Source organism: Mus caroli, unplaced genomic scaffold, assembly GCF_978045245.1.
Source record: "Mus caroli unplaced genomic scaffold, Mus_caroli_1 scaffold_9, whole genome shotgun sequence".
NCBI lineage: Eukaryota > Metazoa > Chordata > Mammalia > Rodentia > Muridae > Mus > Mus caroli.
Window position 1 is genome coordinate 73,258,981 of NW_028227264.1, and position 14,834 is coordinate 73,273,814.

The window sequence follows — 14,834 nt, forward strand, 5'->3', positions numbered from 1 at the left end:
GAGGGACATCACTTTGACCTAGATGAGCCTGCTCTGACACCTTCCAAATGGCACCACAACCCCTAGACTCCACAGGGCTCAGCAGGCAAGGACCCTCCCTCCTTTATCAGCTATGACGACGCCTCCCCCAACAGATAGAACTTGGGAACTTTCCTTATAGTGCTTGTTGGCTCCACTGCCCAGGTTTCCACGTCACCTTGCCCTCAGTACAGTGAATACGTGATTGTGCCTGTGCCACTTGCTGAGGAAATCCAACATAAGGCCTGGTTGGGCGTCACTGGTGGTCCATGTGGCAGTGTAGCAGACCCACTAAGCTCAGCAGGATATGTAGGGCCTGAGAACGGCAACACCCCCAGGACTCCTTCTTGCTCTGAAGAGTCTAGCGAGGATCTGGTTAAGAAGAGTAAGTCCAAGGTGCCAAGACCTGACCTTGGGCCTGGTGGATAGCTGTAGGTGCCAAGACCTGACCTTGGGCTTGGTGGGTAGCTGTAGGGCCATTGTTGAGGTTCTTTGAGTCCCTTATCCTATGCTTAAAACCAGTGTGTTGGAAGGGGTGTCAGGGGCATGAAATAGGACATAGGCAAGCTGAAGGAGACCTAGGTCCAGTGGTTAGCTAGGAGATCTTGAGAGGGGGCTTCTGAAGAAAAGGTTAAGCAGAAGTAGGCCTTTTGCATGGAGAGGGTAGGCAGTATGCTCAGATCCGCCTGAGGCAGAAGGCTAGACTTCCAAGCTACCTACACTCTTCCCAGGAACAGCTCTAGAGGAAGACTGGCAGTCAGACAAATGATAGAGGTCTGCTCGAGGGCTGTCTTCCGTAGTGGAGCTACTGTGCCAGGCAGAACCACTAAACGTAGACCTAGAGCCTCCCTTTACAGCAAATGCCCCGGGAACTGGAAAATAAGAATCTCTGAGTAGGGTTGCGGATGCCTGGAGCTGTGGTACCCAGAGGAAAGCATTGATGCCAGCGAGGAATCCATAGATGTGTAGCCTCCACCGTGCTATGAGACAAGGGTCCAGCCTCTCCACTGTGGAACACTGGCCTCTAAGGTCCATGATAAAGATGGAACGTCTTCCTCCGTCTGGTCTTGTTAAGGCAAGTGGTGACTACTGTTCTTCTGAGTTCATATAAGGACGCTTAACTTTGCACATGTGTCCCAAATTCTTTGTGGAAAGCTGGAGGCTCTGGCCACAGTGGTGGATGCCTGTGTGTGCTTGACAAAGAGAGAACCTATAGCCTGATCAGATGGCCATGAAGAAAGAGGGCAGGATTCCCTTCCCCTCCCCTCCACCATCCAGGCATTCTGGAAACTGCGCCAGGTAGTGATAGAATCCCCAGTCAGTGAGGGGATAAGCTGTAGATAGGGGTGGCCCTGTTGCCACCCAGGGTCTGCCTTGTACCCAGGCTGCATCTGTGTGTGATTGAGTGACATTCTAGCCCATCCGACTTTTCCAGCTGTTGCCACTCCAGCAGCATGTGAGGTTCTAACTAGAAGCAGCTTCCTAACCAATTGCCGAGGCATGGCTGAGGCCAGAGTTTGGGGTTGACCAGTTATCAGGCAAAGCACACTTCCTTCCTGGGGTTGGTTGTGGGAAAGGTATAAAGGACAGTCTGCCAGCCACACTGTAGCTGCCAATCACAGAGGCTCTCTATAAATTCTGTATACTTCTGCTGACCAGAAACAGCTCATGGGCCTCTCACGCCTGGACCTGACAGCCTCACATACCACCTGCAGGGTGAGCATGGCAGAGCCCCTTGGGACCAAGCTCTCTGTCCCATCTTTTGCAGGCTGTGCCCACATACCTGGATTCAACGGGCAGGGTGCTTGATCCCTGAGTCTCATGACCGCCTCCCTCTGAATCTGTCATCAAAAAGTAGCCCCAAGATTTCCAGGTTCTGCCTACCCTTAATCCCATCGTGTTGTCTTCTCTGCTATTGCTGCTGAGGGCTTCTTGTGCTTACAGTACCCCTGTCCATCCTGTGGGTCACAGCCCCCTTCACTATCCTTCCGTACATCGGACTAGCGCTTATCTCAGAGGAAGCTTCACTGGGTGCCTCCCCTCATTATAGCCTGCATCCTGCCCACTCCTCATTGAGTACTTTGTCACAGGGTGGATGGATCAAGTTTCTCATGTGAGCAAGAAGCTCCTGCGAACAGGCCCTGGGAGGCCTGAGTGGAGCTCTGTGGCCTCCTATCTCCAGCCTTCCTTCAGGCTCACCCCTGAGGGGATTTCATCAAGGCCCTCTTACAGGAACCAGGCTGAGTCTGCCAGGGTATCTCCTAAAGGGAAGGGTTTGCAGCTGAGCCTACACACACATTCACTCTCATTCATATCTCGCTCTCTCCCTCTCCCTCTCTCCCTTTCTCCCTCCCGCTCTCCCTCCCTCCTCCCTTCCTCTCTCTCTCACCCTCTCCCCTTCTCTCCTCCTATCCCTCACACTCTCCATTTCTCTCTTTCTCTTTCCCTTTCTCCCTCCCCTTTCCCTGTCATCCCCACGTGCCTGAGGAAGTAGTGTTATTCACCAGAAAAGGAAATTCTTGATGGAAAACCCTAGCACAGCTGGAAACTCACTGGATTCCAAATGGTTCTGACCTTTCATGCTCCACCAGTAATATCTGACGATAGGAAACAAACAGGCTGTGGAGAGAAGACAATGCCGCCGTCCTATCATTCCTCCCACCAGCTGCCCTGGCTGTGCTGCCGGCAAGGAGCGCCTCTCACCTCTCCCTCCAGACAGACACTGGGACAGTACCCACCCCCTTCACATCCTCCCCAGAAGCCACCACCTCCTCCTCCTCTTCCTCCTCTTCCTCTTCTTCCTTCTAGAATGCCCTAAAAGTCCCACCCCTAACAAGGACTCAGCCGAACAGAGCACACTTTTGCAAAATCTTAATAAAGTTTGGGGCCAGTGCCAAGGTTGTGTACACAGCTCCTCGGAGCTCGCCTTCCTCCTCTGCCTGCAAGGTCCTTCCTTGCCTCTCCTCTCACTGAGGCTGATGACGACCCCTCCCATCCCCATGCCTGGAGAAGGAGCCATCGCCCCATCCCCTCCCCCCCAGCCCGCCTGCTGATTTCTGCGTCAGCATGTTGCCAAGGAGAGCTTCAGCATCTCCGGGCTCCTGGGCGGGCAGGCGAGGGAGCGGGAGCAGGAACGCAGGAGCGAGCGGGCGAGGGCTGCAGTGAGCACAGGGCAGCACCTTGGAGGTGCGGTACGGTTTTTCAGGACATCCATGGAGGGCGGCAGCAGGCACATGCAAGGAGGGAGCGTGCTATGTGTGTGTCCATGATTCATATGCTCACACCCAGGATCTGACAGGTCTTCAGACCGACCAGGTCTCTAACCTCCTCACGGCCTTGCCAGGCAGGCAGATGGAGACTCCAAACGCAGGTGGGCTTCCAGTGCTTGGTCTGGTATGCCCCCAGATACCACCAGAGGTTGAACACATCCCAGGGACATGGGGGGATTTCTCCTGTGTACTGCCCCCTGACTGATCTTGTAAGCCAGCACTGGACTGCCCAACTCCCTTCACATCCTCCCATCTTAGGACCTTCAGTGAGCCAGCTCAGGGGCCCAGATGGACAAGGGGCAGAGGCTTTGTCCTCCTCAGATAATAACAGAGATGGGTCACGCAGTGGCCACAGGAGGGTTGTGAACAAAAAATAAAGCACTGGCCCCAGAAGCCCATGGTTGTGACCTGTAGACGCCCTCAGTCCCCAGTTCTTCTGCCATCTAGCCTCTCCCTTTGCAGATCAGCTAATGGACACTGGAAGCCACTTTATGGTAGAGGGACACTTTAGAAGGGACAGATTAAAAGGCATAGCTGGAAAGTGCCAAATGTTCTCTTACAGAAACTGCCCCAGTCCCATAGCTGCCTGCTTGCTGTGTGCCTACTGCATGCCTGCTGTGCTGATGAGACAAGGCCTGATTGGGGTGGGGGTGGGGAGACTAGGAGCTACAAGTCAGCATAAGCCAAATTCTGCTAGCACACATTGATTGACATATGGGGGACAGTCACACAGCTACTACTTAATTCTCACAAGCCCTTACCGCTGCCAAAGATACTTGCCCCCTTTCCAGCACTAGTGACGTTAGTCGCCAGGGTTGTCCCGCCATTTGCTTTCATGTGGGATCATGTTGGCCACCTGAGCCCTACAAGTTAGTCTGAGCTTCAGGGAGGCTCACCACTTCCTACTCCCTTTGCAGATAGCTGGTCAGTACTACTGAGCAGACCAGCCAGATGCAGAGTGTTACCTTGGGTGCAGCTTCTGCAGGTGGGGGAGTCTACAGCAGCCACACTCCAGGCAGGCAGCCTAGAGTAGCCCCTTGTCTAGGGCCTGGGGAAAGTAGCCCCTTTCCACTTCTGGATGGGTCAGACCCAGCATTCCAAGGGCAGGCCAGTATTCACACGGTCTATGCTGTAGCCACAGGCATTCAGCAGACACTGTGGAGTGGGTAGGAGTCAGGGAGGCATGGGGAGAGCTAGAGACCAAGGACCCTTTAGCTTGTGTGAGGGAAAGCCCAGTGGTGCTCACCTCTGATGGGTGCCCCCTAAGGAAGGGAGGAGTCCTGAAAACACAGTAAGGACCTGCCCCTGGAGCAATGCACTTTATTATGTGTGCACCCAAAAAGTGTGTTTAGTGTCTTTTTAATGGAATCTAAGTCATGTGTAGTAGTAACTCATGCCTGAGGTCTCAGATCTCAGGAAGCTAGATTAGCCTGAGTTCAAGTTCTGCCTGGCTTCTAAGATATCCTGTCTCAATATTTTATTTTATGTGTATCAGCATTTTGCCTGAGTGTATGTATGCATCTTACACACATACATGTGTATTGTGTTGTCAGAGGTCACGAGTGGGGATCAGATCCCCTGGCACGAAAGTTACGATGGTTGGTGAGCCACCATGTGGGTGCTGGGAACCAAATCTGAGTTCTCCTGTGAGAGCAGTAAGTGATCCTAACCATTGAGCCATCTCTCAAAAATGTTTTAAGGAGTTTAAGCAAGGGATAGTGACACAAACCTGTAAAGCCTCACACTCAAGAGGCTTAAGTGGGATTATAATGTAAAGGCTAACCTGGAAAAATACTTCAGTCAATGTCGGTGCTACTACTATGGTAGTGTACACCTAGAGGGAGGTGAGTCTATGAGTTTGAGGCCAGCCTGGTCTACATAATGTGTTCCAGGACAGCCAGGGCTACAGAGTGAGACCCTGTCTCAAAGAAAGAGAGAAAAGTGGGGGTGGGGGTGGGGAATATTGTGCAAGGTGCCCACAGTATGACAGGTGGAGCTGTTAACAAAGCTGGTTACATTTCTCACAGGAAGGGGTTCCAAACGGGAAGCAGCCAGGTGTGTACAGTAACCCTTCTTGCAGCATACACAGACGAGATTGGAAGGAACATTACAGGTTACTTAATGTGAGGCATTCCATCAGAATATCTGCGTCGCGTGTCCCAGTACTGACAGAGTAACTTAGGGAAGGCTGATTTTGCTTCACGTTCTAGAGTGTGTGGGCCAGGCAGCAGGAGACAGAAGAGCAGCTTGTTCACATCTTGGCAGATCTTGAAACAGATCTTGGGCAGAAACTAGAAGCAGGTCCCACCTTTAGGGCATAACTCCCGCCCCAACCACCAAATTCTGCTAGCTAAACCATAATCCGAACTGTTCTACAACCCCCTAAAACAGCCCTACCAGCTGGGGATCGAGTTTTAAAGCATGTGTGCCTGTGAGATATTTTATACTCAAGCCATAACCCTCCCCTGTCTGTCACCCCACATCCTATAGGAGACTCAAGTGACCATCTAAGCTGGCCTGCCCCACAACAGTCAGTAGTAGGACCCCAGGGAATCCTCAATTCAGTATGTCCCCACTGCGCCTCCTCCTCCTGACCTAGTTAGGGACATAGCTCCAACAATAGCATCTAATGTTTAGAATCATGCCAGAGAGGCTTGTGGACCACATGCAGTTAGCTTATGATATCCACAAATCACGACCCTGGGATGACAGACAGGGGCTCAGAACTTGTGAGGTGGTCATGAGTCTCAAGGGCTGGTGGTCCCCTCGATGGCACAGACCTGAGAGACTCTATGGGAGTGAAAGGCAGAGGGGGCCAGAATGAAGCAGGTGTATTAGTGAGCAGGACTCAGCTGTCCATACTGTCTGCCTAGGCAGTGAGCGGCGGGAGTCTTCTCCCAAGACCCCAGGCTTCACCTAGGCAGTGTACACTCTGGAGAATGGAAGACACACTGGCCTGAGGCCTTGGGGCTTGCCCACAGGCCTTTCAGATACCTGGGCTGCCACCTTCCATCCGCTGCCAGAGAGACATAGGCTACAAACACACACATCAGTAGCACCTTCTCATGACCCTCTCTTCTTGTCAGACTAGGTGCTCCCAAAACCAAGGCCCTCCTGGCAGTCCCTGTTTATGCAGTGGCTCCTTGCCCTTGGCAGATCCTCAGCAAGCCTGGGCCCGGAGTCTGGGACTTGCTTCCCAGCCCACCTCACTGCCTCCTGCACCAGAAAAATCTGCATGGCAGAGCTCTGCATCCCTAGCCTGGCCTTTGTCATCATCCCATTGCATCCTGAGAACTCCCCGCTGTAACTCGGCTTTTCCTCCATCACGGCTGATCATATGTCCTCCTGTGTCACTGGCAACCGTTCCTTGGGTACGGGATGCCAACTTTACCATCCCATCATGTCCACCATGGTATCTCTCATATACCTTTACAGAATGCTCAAGAGAGACAATCATTGTGGCCTTGTTGGCCACACCACAGCAGGAGACAGCCAGCTTATGGCCTGGCTTGGGTAGGAGGGGCCTCCCTTACAATTTGGCTTGTCTATTCCTGATAGATTTTAAGGAAGAGGGAGAGGGTGTCAAGTACCTGTCCCGGATACTCACTCCTTGCCGAAGAGCGCACCAAGCCCTGTGTGGGCCAGCCCAGCAGCTGGGCCTGGCTTTTACCAGCCTGCAAGAGTTAATTTATCTTCAGGAAGTTTTGAACTGACATCACAGTGATAGCTTCAGGTCAGCCAGGTGTCAGTAGTTACATCACAGGAATTGGCCAACATTACTCATCAGTCTAATTTCCCATTCCCACCCAGCCAGCTATTATGTACCAGCAGTCTACAGACAGGTCACTCTAGTGGGAAGATCCCAAGAGGCTGGGCGCAGCAGATAATGAATGCTAAGGAGATACCCCTTGCGTGTTTTTGAAGAGCAGCACTGCGTGCTTGTCTGCATCTCCCTCTGTAGTTCCTTGGAGATGTCCCCTGCCCCACTGACAACACACCATTTCCACCGACACTATCCTCCTGGAGAAGGGTCAGCTGCCAGAGGGTCTCTTGCCTGGCCCTCATGGCTGCTCTCTTCGCACAGGCTTAACAGAACTCTGCTGCGAAGAGAAACTGCTATAGAACTGAGTCCTGCTTTCTCTCTGTAAGCTAACCCGAGGACCATCAGCTCAAGCTGGGCCCACCTTGTATCCTCCTCCATCTGAGAGAGCCAAGTCCTGTGGCTTCATTCAGGAGAGTAGTCCCTTGAGAATGTACAGGGCCCAAGCCCAGTGAGCTCACGGAATAGGGACACAGCAGTCACCATGTTTTTCCTTCCTCTCCTGAGTGACTTGGGGGTGGCATTAAGTGGCCTCTGGGAGGGTCTGCAGAAACCTCCTAAAACTGAGGTGACCAGGGCCAGAGCTGTACAGAATGATCAAGGCAAAGCAGCTTCTGCCTCCCGTCCACCCAGCTGCCCCGGCCAGTGGGTAATTAATTTCCTGAGCGCATTAGCTCTGCTCATTATGCATACATCAAAACAGCTCTGGGGCTTAAGACACAGATTATTATTGTTTTAAAGGATTCGTATAATCCAAAAACAAAAACCAATTTTCCCACTTAACAAGAACAGACTCCGAGGTGATGAGGGAAAGCCCAGGGCCTCACTGGCTTGGGGTAGGGGCTCCTGGTGACCAGGGTACATTATTAGAGCTGCCAGGTCCTTGACTGGCCGTGAACGACAGAGTAGATAAAGAATGGTCAGGGTAGTAGGTCCACCCTGCTGGACAGAAAAGGATCCTGTGCTGCCAGGACAGTCCCTTCTTTGCCCTCTGTGAGGCTCCCTGGATAGCTAAAGGAGACACCCATTGTTGGTGAGGGTATACTGACAGCTCTGAACTGGGCAGAGAGCAAATTCAGGCTAGCCAGGACTATATTAGCCCTCATCCCTTCTTCTTTACACTCCTTAGTGAATACCTCTTCAGCTCTTGCATTATATCTAGTTTAGTAAAATACAACTACTGTGTGCCCTAGGCCCTTGGGGCCTCATGACCTGAGGTCTTCTGCTGGATAGTCCTCAAAAGCTACAAGCTCTGAACTGGGAGCTACCTGGGGCCTACCTGAGAGACCTCTTAGCTTTCATGTTGTGTGGGTCAGACGACCCCCATCTCAGGAACCCAAAAGCCGCATCCTCCTCCAGCCCTGTCTGTACCTGGATCACCTCTGGTTGTGTGAGCCTGACCCCTCAGATTAGGCAGAGCTGAGAAAACAAGTGAAGCCTGGGGGTTGCTCAAGCAAAGCCACGGTTAAGGCAAAAGGGGCGGGCATTCTGGAGATGCTAAAGTGGCAGCCCGTGGCTTTGATGTGGATTCCCACACACAGCGAGCAAGACACACTAAAGAGAAGGGATTGTGTCTGAGAGGCTCTGGACGTAGCTCTTGCCTCTCTCTCTGAATCTCCCCTGTCTTAAGCACAGGAGGCAGGAACATGGCGGCAGAGTTTAATATTGTCTCCGGCTCCATTGCAGACTTAGTGAAGACAAGCTTAACCTGCCCTTGTGTGCGAAGGTGAGAAAGGTACTGGGAGACGATGAGGACAAAAAGCCTGTAGTGTAGCACTTTGCTTTTACACGGCCATGGACAGAAAGGCACGGTCATTGCCTGGCATATGGCATGCCTATAGCATAGCGGCAGACTTAAGCTACCCAGTCTGGACTTAGCAGGCCCAGTGCCATATCCTGATGAACAGCCTGGCCTATGGACCTGCCCTTACCATGTGCTGTGGCTGCTCTGCCCAGGGCCCTGTTGCCAGGGCATCCCTGCCATCTGCCTTCTGCAGCTCAGAAGGCCATCAATGGCCTCGCCTGCGCTGCCCTGTTAGAGCTCTTTCCCTGGCCCGCTTACATCCAGACCATCCCAGACGACTCTCAGTGTCAGCCCTGTCACTGGGTCATGGTGATTCCTTTGCCTAGACTACTGTCCTGGCCTGAGTGGTACCCTGGGATTTCTCTTGTGTTCTGCAACACTGCCTGGTCTGGAAGGATCAAGTCACGTGGGGATACGGGGTTGGATGAATACTGGCACGTGCTAAGGACCGTGGAGCACGTCCATGGAGCAGCGATGTTACACGACGGGAGTTTTCTCATCTACCTTTTGTTTCTTTAACTGCTGCCCATGACATACTCTGTGGTTCTCAGAACATTCCAGAAGGTGGCTGCCTGCAATATAAACATGGCATGGCCTTAAGTCCAAGCCTTGACCACTGTCCAGAAGGCAGAGTCCTCAGTGTTGGCCCAGGAATCTCCCCAACCACTTAGGCCCTGAGAGAAAACAAAGCAGACAAGGCCAGGAGTCCTTGGTCTGTGGCCACTGTGGGTATGACCCTGCTGCTGGAAACGCTTGCAGGCGACCACCATGCATCAGAATCCCTGCACGACCTGGCTGCTCTCTGCCTGCTGCGTGTTGACTAAATCATTGGCTAAGAATGTAGAAGTCGTTTTCTCCTCTAGAGCAAGTGACCAAGCAAGGCAGGAAGCCTTGTCCTGGGTGCCTCCATCCTGCTGTGAGCGCTGACCTCTCCCCCAAAGAGACCATTTTAAAGCTGAGATCTCCTACCAACTTACTGTCCCTCAGCTCGGCAGCTGCTGCAGCCAGAGCAGGATATAGTCTCCACCTCAGCACATATAGCAGTGGAGTCGTCCAGGCCTCACGCTGTTCTGGTATCACCAGAACCCCAGAGAGTACGTCACATCTGGCTTCTGGGATGGTCCAAGTACACACATGTGCATTTTCCCCAAAGAAGCTCTGTTGCCTTAGGTAGAGTTTAGACAGAGCTAAGCTTGCTACAGCACCCCTCCCCACCGTGCCCCACCCCCAACCCTGCAGGTGATGTCAGGGGAGGGCAGTAATGACCTAAGCCCTCTTTCTTTTTCTCCAAAAGGATGCACATTGCTGAAATCCATCCTCTAGACCATGAGCAGATGCTGACCACTGGTTTATCTCTTTAGCCCCAGTTTCTCTTGTTCCTCAAAGGAATAGCCCAGTCCTACTGCAAAGGATTTCACAAGCTTTGGTGCCTGGGGGGGATGGAGGGAGGAGGGTGGCTCTGCTCCTAAGCCTGCACCTGCTGAACAGTCCAGGTGATGTGTAAGCCCCAGGTATCCCCTGGAGAACAACAGGAGAGGTTTTGTGCTCTCAGGGTTTTTTGTTTGTTTGTTTTGTTTTGTTTTGTTTTGTTTTTAATTCACAGGCCTACATCTATCCCCATTCTATAAAATACTTGCCTCCTGCTGTCTGCTAACTTCTTGTTAGTGACTGGCAGCAGGGGTCTTATATCCCCCACCAGCAAGATTTAACACAGAGAAGCAAAGTGGAGACCTGGTTCTTAATTCAGTAGAAGCAAAGGCAGCCTTGGGCTGTGGAAAGGAGAGTGCTTTTCCTGCTGGGTAGGAGACCCCTGTGAACTGGAGCAGGAGCCACAGCCCGAGTCCCACCCCCACCCCAACCCACAATGCTTCAGGCCTGCTGGGCATGGACAGCAGGAGAGAACTTGGTGCTCCAACTTCCTTCTCTTAGAGTAAATGCACCTAGCATCTTGTGGGATCTTCTGTCCCAGACCCAGGAGTCTTGGAATCTTCCTAAGTCACAACCTCTGGGTAAATGATACCCAGTGTCCATGTCATACTCTGGGGTTCTGTCTCCCCAGGACTTGAAGCAGCACCTGTTAAAACAGAAAGAATCACCAAGCTCTGAAACCTTGTCTGTCGCTTCTGAGATCCGTTACAAAATAAAAGGCAAGACAGGTGACTTGTAGGGTGTTGGGCCAACGGCTGAGAGGCCCCTGACTAGACAGGGTTAAGTCTGATGGCTGTACTTTTGCCCCTAGAGAGCTCTATCAGTTAAGTTTAAAAAAACAAAAAAACAAACAAAAAAAAAAAACCCAGGTACTGTAGGTACCTATCTCTAACTAACACTGGGGCCTGAGGGTTAGTAGGGCTGTAACCTGGAAGTCATCCTAGTGTGTCATGCGGCTGCCCATGTCTATCTGGATGGCCCAGGTCCAGGCTGACCCAGCAGTACAACTCTGATCCCCCAAGCCCCTTCATCCAAGGGGTCTAGGGCAATTCACATAGTTCATCATGGGCTCCGAGCCGTGAGCAGACGGCACAGAGCCTGCTCAGGGTCATATCCCAGGGCACTGCTTGTGAGTCCCTAGCCCAGCAAGAGAGTGGTCTTCCACTCCACAGATGAAGAACCTTGGGTTCCAAGCACAGATTTCCCTGGTTGCAAAATCAGGGGCCTCCAAACCTATAGATCCCAATGAGGACCGTTAGCTGCCCAGTACCCAGGGACTAGGCGGCTTTGGGAGGTAGCTTCTATTACCACCATTTAGGGGCACACCAGCCCCTTCTACACTGTAGAGGTAAACAGGAGGTGGCCAGAGGCTCACCTGCTGTGTGAGGCAGGAAGTTGCTCCTGCCATCTCTAGCAGCCTCATAACAAAGCTGCCCCGTGTTATTAGAGCCTGAGGTGTAGCCTTACCCACAGCCTCTTATCTTGTTTAAACAGCCCTTACTGTTTGAAGTGGCAGGCCCGGCGTATACTGTTTCTGTGAACATCACACTTTTCACTGGGCACCTGGAGGGACTTGGCTAAGCAGGGGTTGCCTTCTGGACTTGTGAGATTATACCCCTGCCCCAACCTCCAACCCAGAGAAATCTCATTTGCTGCTGGCCAGAGGCGGGCTGCTCCCAAGGCACTCTATATACTAGGTCTGCCTCCCCTTCCTGCCTGGATGACAACAGACCAGTCCTGGTTGGGGAGGAGGCAGCACTTGAGAGAAAAAGGGGACTGGATGAGAACAGACCCGAGGAAGGGAAGGCCAGTGAACATTAGAGATCCAGAATTCCTGACTTTACAAGCTGTAGCCACCCTAGCTGCTAAACCCTTCTGTGCCACTAGGTCAAGGTGGCTTCTGTGGGTTTAGGGCTCTCTGCCTGCAGGAGGAGGCTGCGTCTGGGCCGGGTAGCTTTATAAACAGGATGTACAGGACACCCAGCAAGAGGAGCATAGACACAGAGCTGGGCCTTGAGCATCTGTACACAGAGCCCAGGGGATTGACCAGACTGCTGATGTACAAATGCAAACCCAAGACGTGGGATCAGATAGTTCCCGATTGTTTTAAAGCTGAATACCCTACCCAGCTCCTTTGTAGTCTCTGACCAGACCAACCCTCTGGGCATCAGACACAAGATGCAGACCACCCAGATGTCACTGGGAAGTGAGGCTGCAACAGAAGGGAAGTCCCTGCCCCATTTGGTCAGAGCCTCATTTGGGTACCTGTCACATCCCAAACCACAACCTCGATACCCTCACAGAAGTGTTTGGAGTCCTCCCAACATAACCCCAGTCATCCATCTGTAGTCCAGGTCCGAGGGTGGGCAGACAAGCACCCTAGCCTACCTTCATTCCCACCCCTACCTGAAACATAGCCGCTACTCCAGAGGTCATCGGGCCCTGTCTGAGGTTTGTCCCAAGTTAAGGAGAACAGGTGCCAAGACAGTCAGTCATGAACTCATGGACAAACAGTGAACACTGAGAAGAATGTGGTCTAAACGGTGCCGAAAGCCTTATGGCGCTAAGGGGGCCTGTAGAAACTAGAGGTGGGAGTCAGTGATAGAGCCAGCGATGTGCACCCAGGGGAGGAGCAGTGTGCAGGAAGACACTTTGGTAAAAGGCCTTCAGGTGATGTGTGCTCGCGGATGAGGCGGAAAATGCATTGACCAGAGTTGGAAGCCTCTGAAGGGTGCTCACAAGGCACGTGCAGGGGGATGGGTCCCCATCAGAGAATCTGCTGGTATCACAGAGTCCCCAGGGTGTCCCGCCCACACTACTGCCCCATCCCAGACATGCCCCAAGTCAGCGTGCTGCTGCCTAGCTGGTCACACTCAACATCTGTTTCCTGTCTTTCTGGACAGCTGGTAAGCATGTGTCCATCCTCCGAAGGACTCCGTTCTCTGACGTTGAGTTTGCTTAGTGCTGTCTGTCCCTCAAGCGGGGACTAAGAGCCAGTCTTCCGGCCTCCTCCCCATAGACTGCTCAGAGCCAAGTCAAAAGACTCATGAAAGAAATACTGAACTGAATGGGAGGGACCGGAGATTTAAGGGTAGGCGGGGTCTCTAGTTGGGAAAGCTATGGCAGATCCCAGAGAACAAAAATAGGGTAGTGTATGGAGCCAAGTGGTAGGCAGGCAAGATGGGAATAGGGGCTGTGAGCAGGCCCTTGGAGCCGGAACAGTAGACGGGGTTGTGCCATCTGCTTCAGGGCCCTGAGCACCCGCAGGTTTGGCGAGTGGGGGGAGGGGGCGGGACCCTTGTGTGGAGGTGACCACCCTGAGGAGAGCACAGGTGGGACCCAGCTCGTAGGCAGGCAGCAGCCTCCTTAGCTTCAGCACATCCCTTGTTCCTGCACCGCCTGGCTTGTTCCTTCAGACAGGCTCCAGGGCAGCAGGGCTCATAGAATCATGAGCTTCCCTAATCCAATTCTCCAGGCTATGGAAGCAGCAGTTAAGTTATGCAGGAAGGAGGAGAGAAACACTAACCAGATTGCGCTGGAAATAAGTCCCCAGTTATCTCCTCTGTCTCCAGATACATCCCAGTCCCCCCCCCCCCCAGGCCAATATCCCTGACCAAGCCTGAAGGTGATCCAGTCTGTATGGGACCCTCCTTGCTCCAGGGTGGTGGGCTGGGCAGAGGTTGAGTCCATAAAATAGGAATGCTTTGAGGATCCCCATCATGACCCTTCTCCCTGGGCCTGGAGCCCTGTGTCACTTTTCTGATGTGAATGGAAAAGTGGCCTCCTCACCGGTGGATGCTATCAGGAGCATGTCACCAGAGGAACCTTCCACCTTAACTGCCTGCTGGCTCTTAGGTCAGAGTGAGCCAACAGATCACCACCAGGGGAGAATCAGTTCCCCCAACCAACTCCCAAAGGCCCACTGCTACTACCCCCAGGTAGATATATTGAGCTAAGAAGTACAGCCTCCTCCTGTCTTTGGTCTTTATTGCTGTGTGAGATGGAGGGTGGAGGCGTCCTCTTCGGTTGTCATGGAAACAGCAATCCATCTACTGAGAGTCTGGGTGCTAAACTGAACAGAGGGAGGGGGCAGCTGGCTGTTGCCACCTTCCAGTAGTTTGGGGCTGAGAAAGACCCAAGGGGCTACCACATACTTGAATGTACCTGGCATGCCCAGAGTACCTGAGAGCTTCCCTGTGGGCAGCGGAGCCAGAGGCACACCTGCCTTGTCTCTGTTAGGGTTAGCTGGCATTCCATCCAAGCACTGGAGTGGATACACAGGCTCTGTCCACTGGGAGCCACGTCACGGGGAAGGCAAGGATGAAACGGGGAAGCCAGCAGCCAGTAGCTGGCACTGTCTGGGGAGAACCAAGCATCTGGCCCTCCCTGGGTGGATGACTGCTGCCTGCCCAGCTTGTGCCTACTGCTAGGAAGCAGTGGCATGGTGCCTGCTTAGATTTCATCAGACTACCCCCTCAGGGTTTCTCACCTCACT

At 52.9% G+C, this 14,834-nt stretch overlaps 2 protein-coding genes across 6 annotated transcripts in view; one reads left to right on the plus strand and one right to left on the minus strand.

Annotated features, from left to right (window-relative positions):
- The window catches only part of Rsph14 (radial spoke head 14 homolog), a 75,811-nt gene that overhangs the window by 35,778 nt on the left and 25,199 nt on the right, over positions 1-14,834 (minus strand). The window lies entirely within an intron of this gene.
- Gnaz (G protein subunit alpha z) overlaps positions 1-14,834 on the plus strand; it is a 50,233-nt gene that overhangs the window by 25,971 nt on the left and 9,428 nt on the right. The gene's annotated exons all lie outside the window — the stretch shown is intronic.